Genomic DNA, 26,652 nt, shown 5'->3' on the forward strand with positions numbered 1-26,652 from the left:
GAAGGTGATTGTTTGCGGTCAACGACTGCCTTGTGCGGCGCGCAGACTTCACTGTTGCTTTGAGTATCTGCCGCCGCCGGAACACGGCGCGGTATCCTTGCATTCTCCACATGTTTACGTATAACTGTTGGTTTCTCAAAAGTATGTCATTCCACAAAAATTTTTACGTTCGATATGTGATGTATTCCCTTAGAGCGTCGAGATTTAAGAGTTTCTACTTCAACAGTGTTATCATGGATAATTTTGCGAATTCTATATGGACCGTTATAAAGCAGAAAAAATTTGCGAGACAAGCCTTTTCCTTTGTGAGACAAACGGTCAGACTTAATTAATACCTTTTGACCAACTGAAAAAGTTTTTAAACGACCAGGACGTTTAGCTGATTTCTCTCTTCTAGCAGCCGCAGATGCAATATTTTGTAGAGCCAGGTTGACAACTTCAGAATGCCGCAGTTTTCATGAAGGCGGAAAAGGAACGATTTCAGAAATGCGATTTGTCGGTGCTTTATTTTTTAATATCAGTATATGCGGTAAAGAAGTTGAGTCATTAGGAAGCTCATTCAGAATGTTTTGAAAAATATGAAGATACTGATCCCAAGTTCTGTGATTCTGATGACAATAAAGACGGCACAATTTATTGATTTCCTTCATCCATCTCTCTGAAGCATTAGATTGAGGGTGAAAAAGTGAAATAAAAATTGGTTTAATCTTACGACGCCGTAGAGTACGAAGCCAAATTTTAGAGCGAAACTGTGATCCATTATCTGATATAACCTTATCAACATGACCAACTTCTTTAAGAAAATGTTTGATGAAAGCATTAGATACTGAACGAGCTGTTGCTTTGCGTAAAGGTGTAAAACACACATATTTTGATGTCAATTCCACTGCTACCAAAATGTACGCAAAACCATTAGTAGAACGAACCACTGGACCGAACAAATCGACTGCAGCCATGTCCTTTAATTTCGCTGGAATGATAGGAAACAACGGTGCTCTGTAAGAAACAGTTGGCGGCTTAGCTTTTTGACATAATTTGCATTTGGCAAGAACTGATCGAATACGTTTTTCCATATTGCTGAAGTAGCAATTTTCTCGTAATTTATGAAAGCATTTTTCTGGGACCAAAGTGCGCGTAACTGAAATGTGTAAACGAGGTGTGGCCAAATCATCCAATCTAACAAAGCGTCTAAGAAAATTACAGACACCAAGGAAACTACGAACATCACGTTTTGTGGTAGGAACAGCATAATTACGAATAGCATCTAGTTTCTCTGGATCAGGAAGAATACCTTCTGTAGAAATAATGTGACCGAGAAATTTCACTTGAGAACGACCAAATTCAGATTTTTCCAAGTTCACTGTAATGCCAACTCTTGCAAAAATACGTAATAATGAATCCAAAATTTTGTTGTGCTCACTCCAAGAATGTTTAGCAATAAGAATATCGTCAACATATGAAGTAATATTGTCACGAAGATAAACAGGTAAAATTTCATTTAAACTACTAATGAATGCTGCAGAAGATATAGTAAGTCCAAACGGTAATTTCCAAAGTCACTTTTGGGTAAAATCGTCATATTCGGTTATTCTTTACCTACTGTCTAGATAGATGGATAGTAGAAGAGTTGTTTTTATAGATGCAAAGAATAGTGAAAGAGTAGGCAGCGGTGCAGAAAACTAAAAGGGAAATAGCACCACTACAGCTCGGGGCCCTGTGAACGCTACAGCACATATTCACTTAGTATAGTGAATCCCCTGAGGACTTAATAGCTGCCCATAAATTTCAGTTTGTGACTCAGTGGCAAATCTGGCGGAAGTGCGTACGTAAATCGATCTAACCATGAACATGGATGTATCTCATTCTTAGAATTACGAAAGATCTTAAATTTCCGAACAGTCAAAAAGTGTTTATAGTCAAAGTTTTCGCCTCGTGGCGACAAAGACCTACCGCGTCTGTCCCAGTCACAATGACGATTATTGTCAAGTTCGCGCGCCTGGCGCTCTCTTGTTGCATCCCGTACAAATTACTTTCTTCAAAGTCCTCTGCTATCTGTGATTCCAAATTTCTTTTGCTGTCTTTTCCTACAATTTCCCCTTCAATTTGTTTGACTTGCTTTCGTAATGCCTCAACTTCCCTTTTAACACGTTCATTAAATTTTCCCTGTTTTTCAACATGCTTATTTATGTTCTGGTACTCTTCGGTTTCTGCACATGGTAATGGAGCTGTATCATCCGAATCTGTGTCCCCATTTAGACTAAGACTTGTCAGTTTATCTGAAATCTCAACTCTTTCCGATAAGTTTACGTCTTCCGTAAGTGTCGCAACTCGGGTTTCGGTATTGTTACATTTAGTAGTTGATTGTTCACACTGTTGCGTTGAGTCATTTGTGCTGTCATTTGGTACGGATTCCTCGATTCTTTCAAATACTTCTTCATTATCGTGTGCACGTTGTAAATTTAACTCTGAAAATTTTTGTACTATCACGCGATCTTTTTCTTCCTGTTCTCTGTCCTGTTCCTCTTGTCTGATTTCTGTTGAAATTAAACTATTATTGTGAGCATTCAAAATCGGTTGTACTTCTTCTCTAATTTCTTTCTTTGATTCATCTTTCGCATTTTTGAAACATGTCCCTATTCGTGAGCATAATCGTGTTGTCATTGTTTCCATCTCTGTCTTTAATTCAGATCCAAACCGTGTTTCCATTGTTCCCATATCAGTTTTTAATTCAGATCGTAAAGTTCCCATATCAGTTTTTAATTCAGATCCCAAAGTTCCCATCTCGGTTTTAATTGTTCCTATCTCTGTTTTAATTGTTCCTATTTGTGATCCCAACTGTGATCCCAGTGAGTCTAACCGTGTTTCCATTGTTCCCCTTTGTAAGTCTAACCGTGTTGTCACTGTTTTTAATTCAGATCCCAAATTTAATATTGCACCCATCAACTGCTCCATAATAGCCGGTTCGAAATTCTTTTCGCCCCTAACATTTCCCGCGAAACCAACTTCTTTCGTCATGGCTGTAAAGCTATCTGTGTTCGATACTATTTCAGAATCTTCTATCGTTAATCTCGTATTCTGTGAATTTTCTGATTGAGCAAAATTTTGAATTGGTTCCGGACTATTTTCCCGACTTATTAAATTGTTTTCCACTTCATTATTCATGATACTGTTTTCCTCTGTTGGCGAGTTCGCCATGTTAACAATTTCGTCATTCTCACTATCCATCATTTTTGCCTTTTTCATCGATCGTGTAATCATTTACAAAACATACAAAACTCGTCACTATATGAAAATTACACACAATGACACTTTATCTCCAACAATACCATTCACACGAAATGTTTCCCTCAAACACGATTAATCGAACAATTGAAATAATTGCACTAATTGTCAAACCCGTAGACAAGACAACAGAAATGAAATTTTGCAAAAAAAAATACCATTAGAAGAATGACAATTACCAAATCTACACATGCAAAATAGACTACAATTACTAAACTACAAATTACTACAACAATACTACTGTCTACTATTTTTACAATCAGAAGATTCCAAGGGACGATCCGAAGCAGCGGTCGCCACGTGCATGGGGGCTTAATTAAATGTATAAAATGCAAATAATTTTACTTTTTTGCTTCAGTAGCTGTCTGTTCGGTTACGAAGTCTCGTAAACGGTTGGCCCTGACTAGTATTATTACGCTATCTGACTGCATAGAACAATAACAAAGAATGAAATGGAAATTTTCATTAACACAATTAATTAATTAAGTCCCCAGCAACTATAAAACCTACGAAACCAAAGCACAAGTGTAACTGTTCTGTGTGTGGGAGTATGACTCAACGTACGCATCTGGCACGGTTCTTCTTCAACAACACAAGTAATTTTAAATATCATTTATACTGAATTAATTAAAGGAAATAGAAATACCATAATTACTCAAGAAAACCAGAATTACACTCTAATCTCAGAACACAAGCCAGATGCTTTGTTGACTGAACCTGTAATGAAGCATTATTTACGACATTAAATAATGAAAAATAAATCAAGTTTCGTTACCTTCATATATTGACCAAAATCACTCTAATCATTACAATATATCTCCACACCGACTCGCTATTACCACATCTCAACAAGAACTTTTCAGTATCACATCTCAGCAAGCACTCTCTACTAGCACATCTCAAAAAACACTCTCTGCTACGAGTTCTTAACAAGCACTGACTACCACGAGCTCTCCCCAAGCACTGCCCACTACGACATCTCAATAATCACTGCCAGTGGAGGCGGCGGAACAATACTCTCTAGCGCGATCTCTGGCGCTGTGGCTCAGTGTAGCCACCTTTCATTAGATATTAATATGCTCCCGAGCTGTGACTGTTTGGGCTTTTTATACCCTGCAGTCCGTTTACTAAACGTTTCGGTGGCTGCCGTTGTGGAAAGGCTTATGGTATTTACCACCTGGGTGCTGCTGTGTCAACTGTTCCCACACCCTGCCATGCCGGCTCGTCTCACAACATTGTGAAGGATGTGTTGTTATATTTTGTAAAGCATAACACCCGCTCTTGCTGTGGTTGGTGCTGCTGCAATTCACTTCCTATTTACGAATTTTTGACCAGATATGATCGGTACCTTAAAAGAGAAAACTAGAGAACTATCAGCACACTCTCTGCAGTGCGCTAGAAATTCCCTAAAATTATTACAAACTGCTCAGTAGAAAATTAAATTTTAGTCAAGCAATGGAACAAGCAAGCTTCAGAAGTGCTATAGTAGAGTAGATGATTACCGTGTCGAGTACAAAATTCTAGATCACAGCAATGAATGTGAATCACCACTTTTCCTGAGATTTTTGGATTGTGATGCAGCTATTCAATCAATTTCAACAAAATCGGTCCTAGTGGAGCAAGACAATGACGCAAGTCATGTTTATTCAAAACTATAATCAATGTTACTGATTCTGCACGACTTTTCAGAATTATAGGAAATGCAGAAATAGAAGAGGAGTCAGACATGTTTCTATTCCACAAGAGCTTTACTTGGTGGCAATAGATAGTTCTTCAGTTCCTGAAACAGAGAAAATATAAAATGTGTATGTGTTGATGTAATGTATCCGAAAACTCTTCTTTTTCTGATGACATTGTACTGCTTGGCCCTAGCACCGAAAAGCATTAACGATAATGGAATAATTTAATACAGGAAATTTGAATGTAGCACATAAAATCAATTATAATAAGATTAAGATAAATATAATCAAAAAATCAAAAAGAAAATTGTGTAAATAAACACTGAAGTTGTATAAGCAGCTAATGACGTTTTGCATTAAGAAAAACTGAAAATTACGACTACATTCAAAAACAAAACAAAAAATAAGGAGAGGAGCAAAAATTACCTGGTGTGCTTTGGATAACTATGTGGGGTTTCAAAGCTAAGATTCCAAAGCGTTTGAAGGGGAAAATTCATAAACAATAAGAACTTTCCTTTTCCTTACGACATTATACTGCTTATCTAGTGCGCCGAAAAGCTTCAATACCAATGGAAAAATTTAATACAGCTAGTTGAAATCTTGGATTGAAAACAATTGTACTAAGACTAAGATGTATAAATAAGATGCATAAACAAGAAAAAAAAATAAAATATTGCGATTTAACACTAAAGTCATATAACCTGTTGACGTCGTTGTGTATTTATAGCAAGTGAAGACGATACCTGCTTGAGTAGCAAAATTAATAATCAGGAGTAAAAATGGCCTGGTTTCTAAAACTAAGATCTTGATGTCACCGAAGTGTAAAAGTTTGTAATTAGAGTGTATTAGTATTTTTAAGTAATGGCAGTGAGGCATGGGCTTTCAACGAGAAAATCATTCAAAAATTAAGGATTACTTAACACGCAAGGGAGAGACGCATAATGGTAATTCCTTATAGGGACGAGAAAAGAAACAAGTGAATTAGGGAATAAATTTTAGTGACAGGCACAGTTATCAAATGAAAATGAAATTGACGTGTTGGTGATATGTAGCCAGTCGAATGGATGGCAAGTGGACGAAGGCTGTTCTTTTCAGGACTATAAGAGATACTGAAAACTCAAGGATTCGACCTAATGAGAAATTGGTAGGTGACATTTAAAAACATGCAGGAGCAATTTGGATTAGTAGCGCTGTAAGCGCTGCAGACGGTAACGCATCTAAAAGTACAGAAGAGACCTTCCTCAAAACGCAGTCAATATAAAATGGCTAATGATGATAATGACGCTATCTATACTCCAAAGCGCGACATCATTTGTCAGATGAAAATTACATGGATAACCAATGAAGAAGTACTGAATCTAATAGGGAACTAAATAGCTTTGTGGCAAAACTTGAATGGAAAAGAAGATAGATTGCATTCGCAAATGGATGTGTTTTGCGGTAGTTATGCAGCATGACACGAACACAAAATATCTCAACATTTTTGTTTGCCATTCTGTGTACGACCATCCAGTATAAGATGTTGCAATTACGCCATTTGTGAGTAGCTGGTACGTAATACTGTTTTTACACACACACCTTGAAAAAGCAAATGATGGAAGAGTTTACAATGATATGCAATATTTATGATGAATATATTAATTCATGCCGTAGTTAGGTTTAAGTAGTTCTAAGTTCTAGGGGACTGATGACCTCAGATGTTAAGTCCCATAGTGCTTAGAGCCATTTGATTTCCCACACTCTCGCAAAGTTCATGCCGTTTCTTTTACGCTGAAGAAAAGCAAAAAATCTGGTGTAAATTTGCAAGTTTTCTACAAACATTGTGATTTTGGTGGACTGTTTGGTATCATAGGAATGCCTATTTTTAATATGTAATACCTATTTCAACAAAAGTTTTGATTTGTGGTGAAACTATATAATCCCTCCTTTTGAAATGGGTGGGACTGATGACCTCAGCTGATAAGTCCCATAGTGGTCAGAGCCATTTGAACCATTTGAGAACGGGGGCTGTGGTCTCCCAGAACTGTGGCAGCACATCTCGCAGGAAGACGCGGTAAAGCGGACCAGTCAAATAGGGAGGCGGCAAATAAGGTCCAGTTAAGTGATCTTCGACATTGTCCTCCAATACGTTGACAGAGAATCGTTGCTGGTGACCACCGACGTGGGTGACGTGGGGATTGTCCTCTCTCCCGACATGGGTGTTGCGGCTGTTGAAAATAGCATCAAGGGTGAATGAGGCCTTATCACAAAGTGTACAGAGCTCAGCACTACAGCACTGCGGTGGATAACCTACTGACAGAAGTGAATGCGGTGCTCAGAATCCGTTGCACCTAGTGTTCACACACGTTCTTTATAATAGGGATGTAATACTTGTTCCACCAGTACTTTCCACACCGTATCCTTCTAAATGTGCGTTCAAGGACAAATTGACAGGTGCTTGGAGCTGGTTGGTCGGCCACACTATCCAGCTACATCTCCTCGAAGTCTGGTGCTCGAATGTGTCTTTGATGAGAACCTGTGGTGTGAACGACCCCGTCTCTCGTAAGTTGGTATCCATGGGGAAAAACTGCTAATTTCGATGAAGACTGTTGGGAAAGCATTCTCTGCACATTCGTGCTGCTTTATGGGCACTACATCCTTCCACACCGTACATTAAATGCAGGTCTGCGGACTCTGTTGACGAGTAACGTTCCATCTTTGACCATATGTCATACACTGTAGACAGTAACATACCCCACGATGTTCTCATCACAAGTTCTCATCACAACTCCCTCCAGCGACTTGCCATGGCGTCGTTTCTTCCATGACACGGTGTTTCGCCGCTGTTGTCCGTGCCATAGGTGGACATTTCGGCTATTAGTTGGGTTGTCATAATTTTCTAGCTGGTCAGTGTATGTTACCCAACGACGCTTCAGAGCTAGGCCACCCTTGCAGCACCCTTGTAATTTCGACGCTCTGTTGGACATAGGTTGACGTTTCCGGACAGGTATGTGTCACGATAATTTACCGTTCATTGCTTACTGCGTGTCGTCGGTTTACTTATTAATCTGGTCCGCTTTTACACGATCCATTCAGCCGGCCGTTGTGACCGAGTGGTTCTAGGCGCTTCAGTCTGGAACCACGCTACAGCTACGGTCGTAGGTTCGAATCCTGCCTCCGGCATGGATGTGTGTGATGTCCTTAGGTTAGTTAGGTTTACGTAGTTCTAAGTCTAGGGGACTGATGACCTCAGATGTTAAGTCCCATAGTGCTTAGAGCCATATGAATCATTTGAACGATCCATTCACATTATTGTGACTACCAGTCGAAAGCCTCAATAACCACCTTTTACAGCAGGGAGGTGCAGGAAGAGGTTCTGGTAGGTACCGATTCTAGTGCCCGGGCCAACTGCTCTAAGTTCCTCGGTTGAGGATCCATGACGCGAGCAGCCTGATCAAGGTGAGCCCACAGATTCTGTATAGGGGGTTTAAATCCGGGTAGTTTGGTGCCCATGGGAGTACAGTAAACTCATCCTGGTGCTCTTCGAACCAAACATGTCACACTGCGAGCTGTGTGACATGTTGCATTGTCTTGCTGGTAGATGTCATCGTACCAAGGATGAGTACACTGCATGTAGGCATGGCCATTGTCCCCAAGGATAGATACATGCTTGTGTTGATCCACTGTGCCTCCCAGAATGGCGAAATCACCCAGGGAATGCCACGAAAACATTCCCCAGGATATAGCGCCACCTACTCCGGCCTGCACTCTTCCGAAAATTGTTCAAATGGTTCAAATGGCTCTAAGCACTATGGAACTTAACATCGGAGGTCATCAGTCTTCTAGACGTAGGACTACTTAACATAACTAACCTAAAGACATCACACAGCACCATGCCCGAGGCAGGATTTGCACCTGCGACCGTAGCAGCAGAGCGGTTTCGGACTGAAGTGTCTAGAAAGGCTCGTCGGCAGTGGCCAGCCCGAAGATTGTTGCAGGGTCATACACGCCAACAGCTATCCGTCCTATGGAGCATAAAACGTGATTTACCTGAAAAGACCACCTGTCGCCAATCAGCATCCACCCAACTGTGGTACTGGCGTGCAAATTCCAGCCTTCGTTGCCGACAAACAGCAGTCAGCATGGGTGTATGGACCAGGCGCTTGCTTCAGAGGCCCATACACAACACCATTCGATGAACAGTCGTTGAGCTGGTAGCCCCTTGGTTCATCTAGGCTGTCAGTTGATCAACAGCTGCACGTCTGTTCGCTCGTTCACATCTCCGCATCCGTCGTTCACCCCTGTCATCTGTGGCCCATGGTGCTCGACAGTTGCATCTGCACAGGTTTTGGATAGCACCATTTTGCCATCCATGGTATATCTTAAGCATGGCGGAACGCGAATAGGTTACAAACTTTAGCCGTTTTCCAAATGCTTCCACATTTGACCCAAAAGCCAATGACCACACTCTTTTGGACGCCAGATAAATCGCCCCGTTTCAGCATTACAACATCAACTGCACTTTTTTCATCGCCACCCCGACACGCTTTATATACCCTCCGCTGCTACTGCTGCCATCTGCCGTCTGTAAGTTGTTATTGCTCGTTGACGTCTAACATACGTGGTGCTCACATTAATCTGACTGGAACTTGTATTTTAGCTCGCAGTAGCGTATGTTCATTTCTTCTGTGGGATTGTCACTTAAAAATAAATTATTAGGCAGTAAGCGTTTAGTAAACATATGTATATATTACGCACATAGTTCAAAGTTACATAATACTGCGGTGTACTTCAAGGAACAGTAGAAACATCTCACAAGTGTGATGTCCGCATGTTAGTTTTGCTATCAAGAGCCTCCTTTAAGTTAAATAATTTTTGTTTCAGCTGTTTTGTTCCAGGTGCAAACGATGACGGAGCCACAGTTTCAGCTTGCGATAAGTCAGCCTTCGATCCCTGACGCAATTCGCCAAGTCTGTTGGGAACATGTGAAACCAGTCTGTTTTCTTGAAATGAATGGACGATTGTGATTAGAAACTACTTTTCCTTTTTGTTAGGGTGATATAGACAGCAACCACATCCGAATTGGAAAGCATAAGATTTGGGGGAGCGGCGGTCATTGTAGTGCAATAACTAAAAATTACATTTATGTTTGACTTATAGCCGTATATCAGGCATTTCACTAGTTGACGTTGAGGCATAAGGGAAATCACATGTCTGTAAGATTATTAAACACACTGTTTTTCAGTATGATACGTGAAAAATCTCGTCCATAGAAAACACAGAGCCCATGCTGTTTGTGTTTGTTGCTGATGAAGGTTTGGACTCTCAACTGCCGCATTTACACCATTTTCAGAAAAAATGTCTCAATATTAAGAAATGTGTATTTAATTGCAGACATTGAAGAATACACAATTTGAGTCCTTGCCGATAAATCGAGGATTTTCCATCGGCCTATAGACATAGATTTGACATTGTGTGAGGTTATCATTTGAGTGTCAGGGGCAAGGAAGGTTTTCAGATCGAAGACACTCTGATAACCGAAGGTGTTTCCAGAATGAGATTTTCACTCTGCAGCGGAGAGTGCGCTGATATGAAACTTCGTGGCAGATTAAAACTGTGTGCCCGACCGAGACTCGAACTCGGGAACTTTCCCGAGTTCGAGTCTCGGTCGGGCACACAGTTTTAATCTGCCAGGAAGTTTCAACTGAAGGTGTATTTGACTTAGAATTTCGAAAGTAATAGCAACTGAAGGAAACTATTGTGCTGAGGGATAAGTTCGCAGATTGTTTTGTGAGTGAGGGAGGTACTCTTCCATAGCAAATATACGGTATTTAAAAATATTACTGAGTACAGTCATATTGCTTAGGTAAAGGTCTTCAAGTGGAGTCTGTAATCATGACATTTGATTACATTAACTCGAGCTAAACTAACGAGGAATAGAAACTCTTATTCTGCACGAAATATTATAAGTTGAGGCAATAACTGGCATGTTTTCTTATTTTCAAGACCGTGTAAGCTTTAAATCTCTCAAGCGCGCCAATACTGTTCGCATTACCAAATCTGACTTTGTAAATTGTAAAGCAGACAGGTTCTGAATAATTTCTACAATTCGTAGCGATCTCAGTGAAACTGCGGCAATGGTGGCTAAACAGACATCGTACAAGTCGGTTATACGCATCTATACAATCCGACTCATCCGCATTTCCACTGTAAAACCTGTCGATAACATACCAAGGGTATTAGTTGTACAAATAAAATGACACCAGGCTTAAGCAAAAATGAGCATTATTCTCAGTTATAGAAACTTACATTGATACATGCGTCTTAACAGATCGCAGCTAGGAAGAGAAAAGGTGAAGAGGTAAGTAACAATTGAAGTACGCCAGACAAAAGGGAGATATTGTTTTACAACGATAACGTTTTCTAAACTGATGACTCCAGACTTTACACATTATGACTGCATGTCTCATATACATGTGATTTTCTTTATCTAAAATAACACGTTTATAGTCAGACTATTTTATTTGCTGTAAAATTAAATGGTTTTATTAAAATAAGAAAAAAAGAGAAAATTGATGATACGTCATTGTATTACCTACTTCAAATGCTGTCGTTTTCTAAAGTATCTACTTCATCTTTATTGTACGACATAATAAAGACTCCTTTCGTAAAATACTTAGGATACAGAGCATTGATAATATTTTAAAAAATTCTAAATAAAATTGGAATCCAAGAAAGGGTTCTTTGGGTTTTACTTTACTTAACACATTGGAAGGAAATGGTCCAGTTTGTCTCGTGAAAATCAAGACTGATTTTCCATCACTCTCACCTAAATTCAAGTCAAATAATATTGTAAAACTTCAGCTGGCAAAAAAACCTAAAACCGTTACTCATTGGCTAGGCGGAAAATGCAGGGAAGGAAACGGTGCCCATGAATAACACCAGTATCTTGTAGTTTAGCTTATAGGGGAAGCTGTTACCACAGAGCTTACTGGAGCAGAACATCGCTTCGAAAATGTCTAAAACCGAAAGGCTACGTCTGATTCTTGCAGATCTTACTTTTGATAAGTGTTTAGCGATAAACCAAAACATGCATTGAGAAAAATGTCGGCGAAAGATGTGATACCAACAGTAGTTATAGAAGAGTTTTCAAAGAATAAGACAACTGCTTTTAGTGAATCTTGCGTATATAATGGAGATCGGTCTGATTCCGTAAAGGAAATGCGCGCTGTAAGAACGCTGTTATTCAAAGAGTAAAAACATATATAGTCGACTAAGCAGTCAATTTCCTCACTTACAAATTCATACACGTTGTACTTAGTGTGGTTTGTGTCCTGTTTCCTGCGCTGTACATTTTTCTTCAAGAGTCGGTTGGTAAATATTATGAAACCAAGTTTCGCACGGCAGATCGAATAATTTCCTTGTTAGCTAGAAGCAACTAATAGGATAACATAATGTAAAAGGCTACATAAATATCGAATACTTAATATGGTATGAATATTATCAATTTTTTTATTGAGGAAGTTAATTTATCATAAAAAAACCCTACCACATTGTTCTCGCCTCTAGGATTCTCTTCGAATTCCGAAATTAGTTTATCCTATATACTGTACAAAAATTTTCTCTGTTTTGTCGTAACACGTTTCAGATGTGCCATCCATAATCGCAGCTGGGATCTTTTTACTTCCTCTCTTGTTTTGTCATCTATCTCCTTAAATTAAGTTTTTCATATTTGACTAATTATCATTAACATAAGTGAGTATAATCTACATTTTCATAAAAGAGAAAGGCTGGCCCTCAGTTTTAAAGAATATAGCACCAGATCCAATTCTGTGCTTAATTTTGTGTATGTAATTAATTTCCTGATTTATTTTGACTATTTCTAGGCAATATCTTTCATTTTAGGGTGAAATCCGTAATTGTTCCGTGACTTGAATTCTATTGTTCGTTTATAAACAATAATGATAAACATTTGGAAGAATAATTACTAGGATTCTTTAAGTATTTATTTCGCTCTATTCGCAAACATGTTATCAAAGTCAGCTGTTAATTAATTCCAAAGTAATTACCAGTTTAGTCAAAAGTATTGTTTGTGTAACTATATCTGTTAATTTCAACATTTAAACAAATAATTCGGCTTAACCCTCGTAGTAGAAGAAACTGTTAAAAAGAACCAATTTTTAGATGTATTCAGTTAATTTAATGAGTTACGTAATAATTGTAATTTCTGTAAATTAAACAACGAACAATGTATAGTTTCAGTACCAATTATTGTGAGGATACATATAGGCCTGATTTTTGGTCCCGAGACAGTTAGTCCACGGCCAAGTTTCAGACAAGAAATCTGTGCTGGTTAGAACAACAACAATGCATCAACCTAACTGTGAATTAAGTGTAACACAATTAGGCCATGTGTTAAAACAATGATAGTGACAATTCGATATGTACCGTATTGTGCTGCAAGAGCCGGCCGGAATGGCCAAGCGGTTCTAGGCGCTACAGTCTGGAACCGAGTGACCGCTACGGTCGCAGGTTCGAATCCTGCCTCGGGCATGGATGTGTGTGATGTCCTTAGGTTAGTTAGGTTTAAGTAGTTCTAAGTTCTAGGGGACTGATGACCACAGCAGTTGAGTCCCATAGTGCTCAGAGCCATTTGTACCATTTTTTGTGGTGCAAGAACTGTATGGTTAGGTTTTTATTGCTCATAGATATCCAACAGTGAACAATTGTAGCAGTATGCTGATGTTTGCCTGCAACCTGTTAATAAGGCTTATCATAATTTACCAATAGTTAACTGGGCCTATAACTGTGCAATATTTGGGGGGTCGTGAACAGTGAGAGTAAAAAGCTATTAAAAGCAGCTGTGCAACTGTCGGCTACTTCATTTAAAGTAGTCAGTGTTGAACTTCCACACCGCTATTTTTCAGCCAGTATAACAACGCAGTACATCGACTCCGAGGACCATCAACGAATAAATAAAGTAGGCGAACGTCACAGCGGGTTTCCTTTTTATCTCAACAGTTAAGTGGTCAGTATTTCTTCTACTTTCGAACAGTTTACACACCTCCCTCATTTCCCTACCTCATATGGCGTTCCCACGATTATTTCAAAAAATTAACAATGACATAACTCGCTGCAACAAACTAAACGACATTTTGTTGTAGTAAACAAGCTACTGAAGGATTATGGGGCTGAGAGTACAACCTAGAGTGACTAACCGTGCGCGCGCAGCCCTGTACGTGTAGTGGCGCCACCAGTCGTCTGCCGCTAATAGGCTCCATTTACTGCCACAAGGCAGTGGTCACGAAAGAGGTGTACGATTTCTCGTTACAGTCTGCCTGCCCCTGTCTCAGCAGCAACCATTAAAGCAGCTCAATCAGCCGCAACGGTGACAGAGGAGAACCCGTGTACGGAAGCACGGTGGCTAAAACAGGCCAGCTTGGGTTTCTGCAAGCCTGGCAAGCTTCACGGGACCCGTTCTGGCTACTGCAGCTGTCAGAAGGTTACGCTTTCAATATAACTTGACTATAGAATAGCCAGATACATGTTGGCGTAGCTAGTTTCATGGCAGCTTATTTATCATAATGGTTGGAGCAGCAAAATGACAAACCATACTTAAAGGAGACTGCGAAGAAATTAACTGGGGAATATATACCAATCAGGAAACAGAGCCCAAGTCCAGCAGGGGAAAAATTTTCGTGTGTTTATGAGGCAGCTTCAAATAAATAGACAGGAGTCTCACAATGCAAATTGTGTAAAAAGTTACTAAACACTCGTTCAGGAACCACGAATATGTTACGACATGTTTGTAACTTTGACCAACAGTTTTCTCACTGCATAAACTACTAACTGGATCGTTTTACCGACCCCACGACTCAGAAGATATAGTTGCTGAATAGTTCAAAGAAAACTTGAACCTCATTTCAAATAGGTACCCCATTCATACAGTTACATTCGGTGGTGACTTCAATCTACCCTCGATACGCTGGAAAAATTATAAGTTTTAAGCCGGCGGCAGACATAAAACATCATCTGAAATTGTACTGAATGCTTTCTCAGAAAATTATTTTGAACAATTTTTTTCATGAGCCCACCGGAAACGTAAGTGGTTGCGAAAGCATACTTGACCTCTTAGCAACAAATAATCCTGGACAAATAGTGAGTATCGTAACGAATACAGGGATTAGCGACCACAAGGCAGTTGCTGCTAGGCTGAATGCCGTAACACCTACAATCATAAAAAAGAAACGCAAAGTATAGCTATTTAAAAAGGCTGATAAAAATGCTCCTAACGCCATTTTAAGAGACAGTCTTCACTCCTTCCGATCTGGTGATGTAAGCGTAGAAAAGTTACGGAATGATTTCAAAGAGATAGTATCGGCAGCAATTGAGAGATATACACCACATAAATTAATAAGTGATGGTACTGATCTCCAATGGTACACAAAACAGGTCAGATCGCTGTTGCAGAAGCAGCAGAAAAAAAGCATGCCAAATTTAAAAGAACGCAAAATCCCAAAGACTGGCAAAGTCTTACAGAAGTTCGAAATATAAAGCGTACTTCAATGCGAGATGCTTTTAATAATTTCCACAAAGAAACTGTCTCGAAAGCTGGCAGAAAACCCAAAGAGATTCTGGTCATACATGAAGCACACCAGTGGCACGATGGAATCAATACCTTCACTGCGCGATAACATCGGTGTCAAGAACAACAACCAAGATGAGAAACACACACTATATGATCAAAGGTATCCGGATACCCCCCAAAAAATACGTTTTTCATATTAGGTGCATTGTGCTGCCACCTTCTGCCAGGTACTCCATATAAACGACCTCAGGAGTCATTAGACATCGTGAGAGAGCTAAAAGGGGCCCTCACGGACTTCGAACCTGGTCAGGTGATTGGGTGCCACTTGTGTCATACGTCTGTTCGCGAGATAAAATAAATGTTTTGTGGCTAGGGCCTCCCATCGGGTAGACCGTTCGCTGGGTGCAAGTCTTTCGATTTGACGCCACTTCGGTGACTTGCGCGTCGAGGGGGATGAAATGATGATGATTGGGACAACACAGCACTCAGTTCCTGAGCGGATAAAATTTCTGACCCAGCAGGGAATCGAGCCCGGGCCCTTAGGATTGACATTCTGTCCCAGTCAACCACTTCTTTTTTTCATTTTGTTCGATATAGTTCGTTGAGTTTGCTCTGGGCGGACGACACAAGACAGCCGTTCAAATTGATCTTTGATTCTTTGACTCAGTTATTTTAATACAGAGTGCACACAGCCCTCTGACCGAACACGCTGAACTACCGTGCCGGCGATAAATGGAGATGATCGTAGGGCATTGTTGGCCGGGAGGCCCCATGCGGGAGAGTTCGGCAGCCGTATTGCAAGTCATTTTTAGTTGACGGCACTTCTGCGACTTGCGGGTGAATGATGATCAAAATGATGATGAAGGACACACAACACCCAGTCCCTGCCGGGAATCGAAGCCGAGCCGCCTGCGTGGTCGGGGGAAACTCTACCGCTACGCTACGGAGGTGGACAAACCACTCAGCTACCGGGGGTGTATGCGAGATTTCCACACTCCTGAACATCCCTGGGTCCATTGCTTCTGATGTGATAGTGAAATGGAAACGTGAAGGGTCACGTTGACTGTCAGAGACCGCCGACAGTTCGAGAGGGTCGTAATGAGTAATAGGCAGACGTCTATCCAAACCATCACACAAGAATTCCAAACTGCATCATGATCCTCCGCAAGTACTATGACAGTTAGGCGTGAGGTGAGAAAACTTGGATTTTATGGTTGACCGGCTGCTCATAAGCCACACATCATGCTGGTAAATGCCAAACGACGCCTCGCTTGGTGTAAGGAGCGTAAACATTAGACGATTGAGCAGTGGAAAAACGTATGTGGAGTGACGAATCACGGTACACAATTTGGCGATCCGATGGCAGGGTGTGGGTATGGCGAATGCCCGGTAAACATCGTCTGCCAGCGTGTGTAGTGCTAACAGTAAAATGCCACAAGTCAGTACGGATTCAGAAAATATCGTTCTTGCGAAACACAAACTAGCCCTTTATACTCATGAAGTAATGAGAGCTATCGACAGGGTATGTCAAATTGATTCCATATTTTTACATTTCCGGAAGGCTTTCGACAACGTTACTCATAAGCGTCTCCTAACCAAACTGCGTGCCTATGGAATATCGCCTCAGTTGTGTGACTGGATTCGTGATTTCCTGTCAAAAAGGTCACAGTTCGTAGTAATAGACGGAAGGTCATCGAGCAAAACAGAAGTAAAATCCAGCTTTCCACAAGGAAGTGCTACGGACCCTCTATTGTTCCTGATCTATTTAATGATATAGGAGACAATCTTAGTAGCCGTTTAGGACTGTTTGCTGGTGATGCTTTCATTTACCGTCTTGTAAAGTCATCACATGACCAAACCGAATTGCAAAATCATTTAGATAAGATATCTGTATGGTGCGAAAACTGGCAGTTGACCATGAATAAAGAAAAGTGTGAAGGTATTCACATGAGTATCCACTAAATTTCGATTACGCGATAACTCACACAAATCTGAAGGCTATAAATTCAACTAAATACTTAGTGATTACAATTACAAATAACCTAAATTGGAACGATCACATAGATAATTTTGTGGGTAGAGCAAACCAAAGACTGCGATTCATTAGCAGAACACTTAGAAGGTGCAACAGGTCTAAAAAAAAAACTGCTGACACCAAGCTTGTCCGCCGTATTCTGGAGCTTTGCTGTGCAGTGTGGGATCCGCAGCAGGTGGAACTGACGGATGACATCGAAAAAGTACAAAGAAGGGCTGCTCGTTTTGTATTATCGAGAAATATGGGAGATATTGCCACAGACATGATACTTGAACTGGAGTGGCAATCATTAAAACAAAGGCATTTTTCGTTGCGACAGGACCTTCTCGTGATATATCAATCACCAATTTTCTCCTCCGATTGAGAAAACATTGTGTTGGCACCCACCTACATAGGAAGAAATGATCATCACGATAAAATAAGAGAAATCAGGGCGCGCACAGAAAAATTTAAATGCTCGTTTTCCCGTGCGCCGTTCGAGAGTGGAACGGTAGAGAGACAGCTTGAAGGTGGTTCATTGAACCCTCTGCTAGGCACTTTATTGTGAATAGCAGAGTAATCATGTAGATGTAGATGTGTAGACCTCTATGTTAGGCGTGTTGCATACCTATCGGGCGTGATTTCGATCGCTTTGTTTGTGTATGCCACCAGTGTCTTTCTAGAGTCCCCTAAAAACCGCATGTGGCGAACCATCTGGAAACTGAGTATGGATATATAAAGGCCACGTAACCTACAGAATATTTTTGTTCTACATAATCATCCTCCTATCTGTCACTTCAAGACAAAAATTATTTATAACGAAATTGAAATTGTCATTGTTTAATTAAAGTTTTATTCGAAAATTGTTGATATGTAATGTCAAGCGTGGGGATGTTGTAATAAAAATGAAAAAGTACAGATTTATCATACAGTACTAGAAAACGCAATTTCCTTAAAAAAAGTAAAATAGAAGAAAATGCAAAACAAAAGCATATCAAACAGCGATTCAATACTTTGTCGACCTTATCATAAAACATGTTTCTGTTATCGCTAAACAATTTTCGCAGTCATCAATTAATACAAGGAACTATTGCCTTTGATCATGATGAAGAACGTTCTGTTGACTACAACATAAAGACAATAATTATATATAATTTTTGTGTTTATGTATGTAAATTGTACCTGCACCAAAAGTAATTATTTTTGCCACATAGATCTGCAGAAGTTACACAAGCAACAATTTTTAAACTTATAAAATGCAGCTTATAATTTGTAGGGATATAAATTACATATTAGATTAACACTGAACGATGTGTGGTTCTAATTATGTGCAAAACAAACACACAAAAAAGCAAGCAAGAAACAGAGAGAAGTTGTCGCCACCCACTTTCTCTCTGGTACATTCATTCTATTTTCAGAATGAAATTTTCGCTCTGTAGCCGAGTGTATGCTGATACGAAACTTCCTGGCAGATTAAACTGTTTGTCGGAGCAAGAGTCGAACTCGGAACTTTTGTCTCTCACAGTCAAGTCCCGACTTCGAGTCTCGCTCCTGCATATAGTTTTAATTTGCTAGGTACCTTTATTTATGTTTTTTCCCTACCAGTGCTGCCAGTACTACCGGTAATCCTACCATTTACTGCCGGCTGGAGTGGCCGAGCGGTTCTAGGCGCTACAGTCTGGAACCGCGCGACCGCTACGGTCGCAGGTTCGAATCCTGCCTCTGGCGTGGATGTGTGTGATGTCCTTAGCTTAGTTAGGTTTAAGTAGTTCTAAGTTCTAGGGGACTGATGACCTCAGACGTTAAGTCCCATAGTGCTCAGAGCCATTTGAACCATTTGAACCTACCATTTACTAAATCATTTATGTAGTGTACCAGAACTACCGAACCGTAGTTTTGGTACAGCGCAACTCTACTAGTATACTGGAAAGTGGTTATAAGACTTACAGCAACAAAACTGAAACAGGAGAAGTAGAATGTAGCCACATTAAACCAGATGATGTTGAGAGAATTAGACTGAGACATGAGACACTAACGATGGTAGATGCATTTTTTTATTTGGGTAGCAAAACAACTATAGACGGCCGAAGCGAGGAAAGTATGAGATGCAGACTGGTAACAACAAGAAAAACATTCCAGAAAGAACATAGAAGATCAGTTTAATGGCTAGGAAGTATTTTCCGACACTATTTGTCTCCTGTGTTGACTTGTACGGTAGTGAAATATGCACGATAAACATTACAGACAAGAAGACAACGCAAGCTTTTGAAAAGTGATACTACATAAGCATGTTTAAAGTTAGACAGATATCTCAGATAACTGAATAGGAGGTACTGAAAGGAATTCGCGAAAACGAAAACTATGGCACCACTTAAATAAAAGAAGGTTCGGTTGGGAGCACACATCCAGAGGCATCAATGAATCTTCAGAGTGGTAATGGTGGGTAGTGCGAGGGGTGAAATTTGCAGGCGTCGGCCAACGCATGACTATAGTAAAGAGGCTGAAATGGGTGTAGGCTGAAATAGTTACGCACAGATGAAGAGGCTAGCGTAGTATGTAATAGTCGACCATAGTAGTACTGAAACTGGGAGTGAGGACAATTCTGTCTCCTTATCCTCAGTATTTATCGTGATATTTCATGAGGGCACGCTTGAACATTTGATAGTATATGCGCAACTGTCTTTAAATCATACACACTGCCATACGTGTACATGTTTATTGTAACATCACCACGTGTTTCCGATAACGGCCACGGGAGGTTGTAACCTCCTCCTCATTTATCGACCTTAATGACAGTGAAAAATTAAACCGCGTGTACCTAATGGAAATTTGGGAAAAGCAATCGTCACCGAAGTTAATCTGTCGGTAAAGAGGGAGGAAAGGGTTACATCTAAATGAAAGGAAAAATGCAAATGAAACGGGTGGAAATTAATTTTGGAAAGGGGTAAAGTTAATAAAGAAAGTAAATGTGAGGCCGTTACGTTAACAATCAACTAGCGGTAATTAGATATTTGAGATTTGGGGAAAATTACGGTCGCCAGTCCTATGGACAATTACTATAGTTACTGAAAAAGAAAGGTTATTGCACATATAATTAGCACTAGAAGCGTGGCAACTGAAGGTTGACGCGTGTAGTGTGAAAACTGAAAGTTTGTCAGAAGTAGTAAATTTCGCTACACTCTGACTTAATTTACCAAAGAATTAATAAAACTGGAAAATTGAAAGTTAATTTAGTGACTAAAATTAATAGTGAGCTTTGATTTTGAAGCACATCGAAATTCAGTAAAATACGGTTAGTCTTGGGGTACCTCAACAATCATTTCGAAAGCTTCTTCAATCTACGCAATTTAGAAATAAGAGATTTCACTTTGAACTTGAATGAAATGATTCTGAACAATTAACAATAGTACAATTTAGTACGGACCAAGCTGAGCTGCAGTCACAGGTAAGGTAAAATACGGTAACAAAACTCGCACTCTTAATTTGTGCTTGTGTAATCTAAATATTGTAGCCAGCTATGAATACCTTAACTGAACTTTGAAATTAAAGCAGTGAAATCGAATGATAATACTTTAATGCTGGCGTTTGAATTTCAACGACACTCGGGTTCATTCCGGAAAAGGAAGCGACCCTGCTCGGTAATGCAATTGGGACAATGAGCAACAAAGGTTCATGCTACGTTGCTGTAATTTAGTGAGAAAAATTTAACAGTATGAAAAGCTGAGGTCTGCCATACAGTTCTAAAACTTTACGTGCTACCAGTCTTCCTTGTTGGTTGATTGAAGGTTTGAAGTCGTCGATCGAGGAGGTGGCGACAGTCACTCATTGTCGGCCGTCGCTGTTGCAGAAGCTGGATGTTGGCGCGCCTTCTTCTCGACACGGTCTCCAGCCGAAACGGGCTCTTGATGTGTGCCAGCTAACGCTTCCCGTCCGCGACACCATGTCAGAAACTAACATAGCAAGTTGAGCGCAATTACATGCTGCCAAACCCCGAAAGCGCGCCAACTAGCGGGAGCGTGACACAACACACCTGCTCCACTGCCCTCCTCCAGCCAGACTCTGCTCTGCCCGCGCTCCACGCGGCCGAGTTCACACTACCAAAGATCCTAAACACTTTGGTTCTCCACACGACCTATCGATGTATTCGTTCGATAACATAGGTTTCCCTAGACAAGGCCCAGCGTAAAAATACAAATAGTATTTACAAAACAAACCAATTATACATCGACATAAATGCATATATATACAAATAGTAAAACAATTACAATATACAAAGACACAGAAACATATCTTCAGGTAACAAATAGGGAAAAAAATTTATAGTACAATAGATGGAATTAGGAAGATATACATTTCCGGCGTTACAAGGTCAAGAGCAATAATTTCGTGGTCGGGTAGTATTGGTAGTGAGAGCTACTGCAAACAGTTTTGGGACCAAATAGCACAACGAAAAGATACAATGCCACAGGCTACAATGTCTCCAAAGATGCTAGTGTCTTGCCTTTCGCAGGTTGCACTCAGCTAATAGGATCTAATAAATGGATTCCCAGTCGGACTTCTTCCCGTCGTGAGATGTTCAGAGGTACAATTTGGGAATGTTTGATTATCACTTTCTAGTCCATTAGCGTCACTACTTACAGGTATCTCCATTTTCGTATGGTGAGGAAAGGGTTATAACTATCACATTCAGTATTTATTCAGTGACATCCATGATTCATAATAAACAGCATTCGTGAACAATGCCACTATTACGCCGAGCGAGGTGGCACAGTGGTTAGGATATTGGGCTGGCTTTTCGTAGGACGACGGATCAGATACCCATCCGGCCACCTAGATTTGGCTTGAGTTACATCTCTAATGACCTTGTTGTCGACTGAACGTTAAGCTCTAATCTTCCTCCATGACGCTATATCATTATATCCAAATAAACGCAGTATCTTTTTTTTTTTTGTAATATGGACATTTTCGAAGTCTTTTTTCTTTTTTGAAAACTCATTATTTGGTACAACAGTTGGACGACAGCTTATATAGCTTACCAGTTTCCGTTAAACGACATAACATCCTCAAATACCTACAGGAAATCAAAAAGACCCAATCTAGGCACAATGGTCACCCTTCCGTAAGTCACGTAACATACTCACAAGAAAATGACATTAACTGCAGAACCTACATCCATGCGTGTTCATTGTATCTAGGTTAAAATTATACATTAACTGCATCATAATTACAGACTGCAGGACGTATCCGTTTTATACGAGGGGACTTCAAACAGTAAGTTGCACATGATTATAGCACTCAAGTAATCTTTATAAAATGTTGCACTTCACTTCAAAGTGACGCAGCTATATGACACTGTTTGTCAGTATAGTCGCCAAGTTTCTGTTAGCAACGGTCCGAAAGCTCTACCAATCGTTCAATTTCCCTACGATAGAAATCCACACCTTGTCCATGGATCTGTTCGAGGACCGCTATGTGAATGTCCTCATCGTGCACCATAGAGTATAAATATCTCTGCAGTGAGCATTTAGATGTGCAGAAAATATTTTATGTAGTCATCATACATTGACACCCTGGTCACATGATTTCGTGACGACATTGGTTCAGGTGTAAGGCGACTTATAGAATATTACTACGTCGGCACTCCAGACAAATTCCCTTCGTATGAGCCGTTGATTTGGTATAGGCATTTTGTAGAAATCATAACAATTTGCATATGATAACTGAAAAAAAAACAGGTTCTCCGCTTTGAAGAGCAAAATGAAGGGCCATTTCGTTTCATTCCGACAAATGTCACAGCTCAGATGTGCCGGTTTTTTTTTTATTTCTGTGACAACCGCCGCTATTTTCCGGTTTGATGTGACATTTTTAACCTATTGCCATGTCTGCACTAGTAACTTTTTACTTTGCTCGCATTGCAAAACGACTTGATCGTAACCCATTGCATTTGAAAGCGTCCCAAAACCAACACATTAAATTTTCAGAACTGGGGACTATATCACGCTCTTCTCCAGTATTTCTTTTACATAATGTGCTCCAATATACTCGTCGGCTACTTTTCCTTTGTATAATAGAAGTTTTATGAGTTTACCTTGCAGTTTTGATTTTTATAACAAAAAGTACCCTTCATACGTGGCAAACGTAAACATCGGGCTACACTGTAGATGAATGTGTTATGTACCACAGCCTTTGTTTCGCAGTCACATTCGCTGCCTTCACCATCTCACAACCAGATTACAATCTTCCAATCTAACATAGACTTCTGGTGACGCTACAGCTTGGCCTGCCACACCATCCAAGATTTCATGGAATGCACCATCACACTCTAACCCACTTGTCCCTCGTAAAATTTATTTTAGTAGTTTAGTATCATCTGTAGAGTCAAAGACCAATGTAAACGCATCACCTTAAGTGGATAGCATGACACACCCGAAAAGGTTGTATGGCATCTTAGATATTAATATTTTTTTTTGCCTGTTAACCAAATTGTGAAGACAATAAGCTGACCTTTGTTGGATTTCTGTTTCCCATTATTATGATAAACATACAATAATTTGATGTCTGAGGATGCCACTGTTATTGTACATATTCCAGCAACATTAATATCACCACGTCAACGTGCAATAACCACTGACAGACGGCAGGTGGCAGCAGTAGCAGTGGAGAGTATACAAAGCTTGTTGGGGTTGGGGGTGGGGGACGCGGAAAGCAGTGCAGTTGTCGTAACACAGGGACAGCTATTCATCTGACTTCCAAAAGGGCGTGATTATTGGCTTTCGGGCCAAGGGTGGAAGCATTTTCGAAACGTCTATGTTCGTATACTGTTCGTATACTAACGTGAATGGCAGAATGGTGCTATACAAAACTGGCGCCGAGGCAAATGTGGAGCACCACGGGCCGTAGATGACAGGATTGAACGACGGCTGCGGAGATGAGCACGAGCAAGTAGACATGTGAATGTTGAGCAACTGACCGCTCAGATAAACAAAGAGGCTGCCAACAGCGTCTCCTCAACGACCGATTAGCGAACGTTGCTGCCTATAGGTCGTCGCAGCAGGCGCCTGGTTTTTGCACCTATGAAGATTGCTATTCATCGGCAACGAAAGCTAGAATTTGCTCTCCAGTGCCGCCATTGGACGTCCACTGAGTGGCGAGAGGTGGACATTTCAGGTGTCGGAAGTGTCCAGCCCGCAGGAGGGAGCGTTATAGCCTGGGGAATGTTTTCGTGGCATTGCCTGGGTGATATCGTCATTCTGGAAGGCACAATGGATCAACAAAAGTATGGGTCAACCCTTAGGGACCATGAACATCCCTACATGCACTGTATTCTTCCTCGATACGATGGCATCTATCAGCAGGACAACGCAACGTGTCACACAGCTCGCAGTGTAAGAGGGTGGTTCAAAGAGCACCACGATGAATTTACCATTCTCCTCGGTCACAAAACCCCGGGATTGAAATCCAGTCAAGAATCTGTGGGATCATCTCGATCGAGCTATTCATGCCATGAATCCTCAACCGAGAAACCTATCGCCTTTGACCACGGCACTGGAGTCGACATGGGTCCACAACCTCGTCAGCACCTTCAGAACCTCATTGACTCTCTCCCTGCAGGATTCTACGCAATCCGTGCTGCAAGGGGTGGTTAGTCATCCTTTTGACAGGTCATCACATTATGTGATTGGACAGAGTAAAAATAAACAAATGCAGTATTCTATGCCATAACTGTGCACAAAATTTATTTAACATACATGCTGAAATTTCATCCATTACAATACTTCATATTTTCCATCTTTTACTCACTTCTCATATCTTCATTTTATTTGTTTCGCGTTATGTCCATTCCACGTAGCTATTGGCACGTATTTTAGTTACCACATACTTTCAATTTTCTGTACTGTCAAGATTTGTTAATTGCGCCCCCGTGCCCCCCTTCCCCGACCCAAAACGTCCTTTCAGACAAGAGTGCAACATGTCGTAAAAATTTCGGTTTTATATAAAACACAAAACTGTTTCCTCATGTTACAGACTCCCGTATAGTAAGCACATCCCGGTTTAAAACAACAAAACTGGCGTTGAATTATGCATGTGTGAGCTATCAAAATATGAATCAAGAGGGGAAAAGTCTAACTTCTACCCAGTAACATTTGAGTTTTACTATCAAAAGAAATGGACATTTTTAGCTGTAGATTTTCATTGGATTTTATGTGTGACAACATTATGATGGAATTCTCTATTAGAAATGACTGTTGCAAATGACCAAAGGTTTTGATCAACAATAACACACATTTTGCTCAAATGGTGCAACATCTGGACTTCCCGATCAACATCACCCACGTCTCTGCGACCTTGAACAAAGTATTGACAACATTTCGTTACGGCTGGAAGTGACACTGCATTAGGTCCACACACCGCCACAATTTCAAAATGAATTTGCGTGCGATTTAGACGTTTTTCCCACAAGAATTCTACTCTCGCATGCTTCACCTTTAGAGTACTTTCCAGTTGCTGCTCCATTTCAATTGCAGATTATGATGCACCGCTAACAAGTTTCGCAGCCGAACTGCGTCTGCAGGAAATCGGGAACGTAATACTATATTTGACAGTGAGCCACTTTTGTTGCACGATGACCTTATTATGTTAGTATGGGACGACACGTGTAACTTTCTTTCTGAACCCCCAACGTACGCATTTTTAAAGCTTGTACAGGATGTCCCAAACCCTTACGGAAAAACTCATGCACATGGTAAGGATATTGAAGTGAATACCGTGATTGAGAATAACCGCAATGACAGACTGATATCCACTGTTTACATAGAAATAATTATATTGTATCAATTCTGTGATATTATAAAATGTTGAGTACTTTGAGAAAACTAATTAATAGAGTTGGACTCTACTAAAACGACGGTTCGGCAGTTTTAGCAGAGTACATAAATGATACAGTAAATGGTAGGATTATTGGTAGTAGTGGTAGTACTGGTAGGGAAAGGAACATAACTGAATCTGTGAGAGAGGAACTATTTTTTGTTTGTTTATTTTGCACGTAATTAGAACCACACATCATTCACTGTTAGTCCATTGTGTATTTTATATCCTTATAAAATATAAAT

This window comes from Schistocerca nitens, chromosome 3 (assembly GCF_023898315.1).
Source record: "Schistocerca nitens isolate TAMUIC-IGC-003100 chromosome 3, iqSchNite1.1, whole genome shotgun sequence".
NCBI classification, from domain to species: domain Eukaryota; kingdom Metazoa; phylum Arthropoda; class Insecta; order Orthoptera; family Acrididae; genus Schistocerca; species Schistocerca nitens.